Genomic DNA, 5,417 nt, shown 5'->3' with positions numbered 1-5,417 from the left:
ATTTATATACTATATAATATATATAAATATAAAATAATAATCATATTTATATACTATATAATATATATAAATATAAAATAAAAATCATATTTATATACTATATAATATATATAAATATAAAATAATAATCATATTTATATACTATATAATATATATAAATATAAAATAAAAATCATATTTATATACTATATAATATATATAAATATAAAATAATAATCATATTTATATACTATATAATATATATAAATATAAAATAATAATCATATTTATATATTACATAATAAATATAAATATAAAATAATAATCATATTTATATATTATATTATATATATATAAATATAAAATAATTATTAAATACATATTATTATAAAGTTTCTTTTCGGACATTTCAGAGTGTCGAAAGAAACGCGCCTAATAAAAATTGTATCGTACGAAACATTTGATGAAATATTTGCAGGGGCAAGATTCCAGTTCAGAATTTGAATAGAATTTGAGTTCAGAATTGAATAGAAACACGTCGAGAATTTTTCGTCCCAAAAGATGGCAATATTTTCATGAGTTTTGAGTATATTTAAGTATAAGGCAAAACAATAGACTTATTACTTCTCGACAATTTCTATCCAGTGATACCATACCGAAGAGAAAGGGACGAATTGTTGTATACGATTTGGTCACTCGTTATGGTCCGCAGTCGGTTAATACTCGCGATATATCATGTTCAAGGCTCATACTCAACCGGTTATTTGCGACTAAACATTAACGAGGAATTTGATAGAAAATAAAAAGAAAGATAGCCATCGGACCGTCGCATCGTGTGTATCGGTGGAGCACGTCTCTCATTAAAAGTACTTCAGTAGTGTAATTAGAAGAGGTGGGATATTTACGATGACCAGCTGGAAGACGCGGCTTAACTCGATCACGACAAACAAATCCGCTATGCGCCCGATGGAAATGTAATATTGCGAGCTGCCCGCGTAATTAAAATACTTTTGCCAGATGGGGCACGGATCTCATTAATAAAAGCCTACGTGAAAATGTCGTCTGTCCGATAAACACGCATTTTACGAGGCTTAGAAAATTTAATATATAATAAAAATAGTATAATATTATATATACATTATACTATTTTTATTATATATTAAATATTATATATATTACTATATATTACATATTAAATTTGTATTTTTATTTATTGCATTTTAATTTCATTAATAATTTTAATTATAGTTTATATGAAACATTAAATTGCAAATTTAAAAAAAATTTAATATTAATTAACAATACTGAAAATTTTAAGTTAAATAAACTATTAATCTTCAAAATTGAAAAAAATATATATATCTTTATTATATATTAAATATTATATATATAATGATATATACTATTTTATAATATACATATTTTTATTATATATTAAATGTCGTCGGTTCGGACGTTCGATAAACTCGCATTTTACGAGGTTTAAAAAATTTATATATATGTATATATATAATATTATACCATTTTTATTATATATTAAATATTATATATATTATTATATATTACATATTAAATTTGTATTTTTATTTATTGCATTTAATTTCATTAATAATTTCAATTATAGTTTACATGAAACATTAAATTGCAAATTTAAAAAAAATTTAATATTAATTAATAATACTGAAAATTTTAAGTTAAATAAACTATTAATCTTCAAAATTAAAAAAAATATATATATTTTTATTATATATTAAAATATACTATTTTATAATATACATATTTTTATTATATATTAAATGTCGTCGGTTCGGATAAACTCGCATTCTACGAGGTTTAAAAAATGTATATATATATATAATATTATACCATTTTTATTATATATTAAATATTATATATATTATTATATTATATATTAAACTTGTATTTTTATTTATTACATTTAATTTTATTAATAATTTTAATTATAGTTTATATGGAACATTAAATTGCAAATTTAAAAAAATTTAATATTAATTAATATTATTCAAAATGTTAAGTTAAATGAACTATTAATCTTTAAAATTAAAAATTTTTTTTTATTATATATTAAATATTATATATATAGTAGTAATATCTACTATTTTATAGTATATATATATTTTTATTATATATTAAATATTATATATATAATTATATATACTATTTTATAGTATATATATTTTTATTACATATTAAATATAATTAATGTAAGATATTTAATATATTTATACCACAGTATATAGATACGTACGTATGTAGACTTTTATAATCGAATGTAAGCCTATCAATCCAATAAGATTATTGGCTCGATAGTTTTCTCCAATACCCGTGACCACAATTTGCCGTGCAAGAAGATTACAGCAATAACTTAAAGAATAATTCTCTTGTTTCTCACTGTCGTCTTCGGACTATAAACTCCAGTAATCTCTTTTGCAGTCTTCTTTGTGAAAATTGCGTTTTAAAAGGAAAATCTACGAGAAACTTTCTTCATGCTGAGAAAAATATTGAAGTAATCAATTATATTAATCGTTATATTAATAAGCCATAATTATTTAGTATAATTATCCTTATAAATTGTTATTATATATCCTGTACTAATTTCTGACTAATAGTAAGTATACTTTCATAGTAAATGTTTCGTACTTTTTATCATAGATGCATTCTTGTGTGTTTTATAATACAGTTATTAGTATAACAAAATTTTATAAATTCTGCGACATAGAATATAATTTAATATTAAAATAAAATAAAATACCAAAATGTTATACTAAAATTTTTATAATGCCAAAATTGTTATAAAAATAAATATTAATATGATAAATGTAATAAATATTATACTAAAGTATTATAAATTATATAAAATTTTAAAAAATTCTACGACATAGAATATAATTTAATATTAAAATAATACTAAAATTGTTATAAAAATAAATATTAATATAATAAATATAATAAATATTATACTAAAATATTATTCCAATTTCGAAACAAATGCAGTGTTATCTTAAGAGTTTTGTCGATTTTCAGATTAGTTTCAAGCATTATATAACCACCATGCCTCAAATTGATACTATTTTTTAATAAAATATTATATTATTTTGCAGCACGTGAGTACAGACAGAAGTGAAATTCTATAAAAATTATTTTTCTACCATATGTAACATGTATTTTGTTATAGAAATATTGACAAAGCATTATTTATCTCTTAATTATTATACCACAATTATGCATTCAATGCATCACCTCTCCAAAGATGCATCTGTTTTGTATTTTGAATATAGTTGTAACAAGTGAACGATCGTCGAACGTTAAACAAAATTGAAAAACACAAGATCACAGTGTGAAATTTTGCGAATTTTGCATGCGATTGAACGCAGAATTCCAGTCTATTTATTGTCAATGAAAGAACTTTGCAAGTTCGATCATTTATCTTTTCACTTCATTCGTTCTCGCTATCATCCTGTCGATTCGACAACGAGCGAATTAAATTGGAAAAACGAACGATGGACGAGAATTAAGTATAATCGTAACGATCGCGTCGGGAAATGAATGGCAAGAAGGTTTACTAAACTCCCGTTGTATGCACTCCGAGATCTACCAGCTGAATACCATTAAATGCATTAAAATATCGGAAGTTTTCAAACCTGGTCGTTTGAAAAAGTGCTGGTTGCAGCTGGCACCGAACACTTGACTAGATTCCATTTAAAGCCACGGTTACAAATTGACCCGCCATTTAAAATAAATAACCGGGAGCGTCCGCATTTTTCCAATATCATCAAACTGGTTTCCCCTCTCCCCAGCGAGAAACGATGACAAATCGGAAATTTATGTAACGAAGGCAACATCCGCCACGCGACGTCCCGTCTGTCCGGCCTGTTATACCTGTTTGATCGGCTGTTTTGAGACTTGTTCCACTCTGTGATCTTATGTAATCGATTGTTCGACAGACAAGCTGTTACCACACTTTTCTCGTGTTTGTTGTCGATCTCGTTTCACTCGAAAAGAGATACTACCCAACTGGAAGATCGAACAAAATTTGGCACTCGACTCGTTTTGTATTCATTTCTTTTGCAAAAAAGAAAGAAATTTATTGTCAGTTTAACGACCAATAATGTACAAATAACATAGTTCTTCCGTAATAATATTTTTACCATTTCAATTTAATGTACAAATATCATAGTTCTCTCACAATAATATTTTTACCATTTAATTTTAATGATCAATAATGTACAAATATCATAATTCTTACGTAATAATATTTTTACCATTTTATTTTAATGTACAAACATCATAGTTCTTACGTAATAATATTTTTACCATTTCATTTTAATGTACAAATATTATAGTTCTCATGTAATAATATTTTTACCATTTTATTTTAATATACAAATATCATAGTTCTTACGTAATAATATTTTTACCATTTCATTTTAATGTACAAATATCATAGTTTTTACATAATAATATTTTTACCATTTCATTTTAATGTACAAATATCATAGTACTTAAGTAATAATATTTTTACCATTTCATTTTAATGTACAAATATCATAGTACTTAAGTAATAATATTTTTACCATTTCATTTTAATGTACAAATATCATAGTACTTAAGTAATAATATTTTTACCATTTCATTTTAATGTACAAATATCATAGTACTTAAGTAATAATATTTTTACCATTTCATTTTAATGTACAAATATCATAGTACTTAAGTAATAATATTTTTACCATTTCATTTTAATGTACAAATATCATAATTTTTACGTAATAATATTTTTACCATTTTATTTTAATGGTCAATATAAATATCATAGTTCTTACGTAATAATATTTTTACCATTTTATTTTAATGTACAAATATAGTTTTTACGCAATAATATTTTTACCATTTTATTTTAATGACCAATAATGTACAAATATCATAGTTCTCACGTAATAATGTTTTTACCATTTCATTTTAATGTACAAATATCATAGTTCTTACATAATAATATTTTTAACATTTCATTTTAATGTACAAATATCATAGTACTTAAGTAATAATATTTTTACCATTTCATTTTAATGTACAAATATCATAATTCTTACGTAATAATATTTTTACCATTTTATTTTAATGTACAAATATAGTTTTTACGTAATAATATTTTTACCATTTTATTTTAATGACCAATAATGTACAAATATCATAGTTCTTACGTAATAATATTTTTACCATTTCATTTTAATGTACAAACATCATAGTTCTTACTTTCTACGCCAGTTCGTGTCATTCTTTTCTAAATTGTCCATTTCATCTATTTTGATCCGACACGGTTCGAAATTTCTCTTGAATATTTTCCAACATCCTCTTTCACATATTCTGTCAATTCTTGCGTACTTTCTGGTTCCATTCTGTTATCCATTCCATAATTA

This window comes from Frieseomelitta varia, unplaced genomic scaffold, assembly GCF_011392965.1.
Source record: "Frieseomelitta varia isolate USP_RPSP 00005682 unplaced genomic scaffold, Fvar_1.2 scaffold_219, whole genome shotgun sequence".
Classification (NCBI taxonomy): Eukaryota; Metazoa; Arthropoda; class Insecta; order Hymenoptera; family Apidae; genus Frieseomelitta; species Frieseomelitta varia.
The sequence above is the reverse complement of the archived record's forward strand: the minus strand, read 5'-3'. Positions refer to the sequence as shown.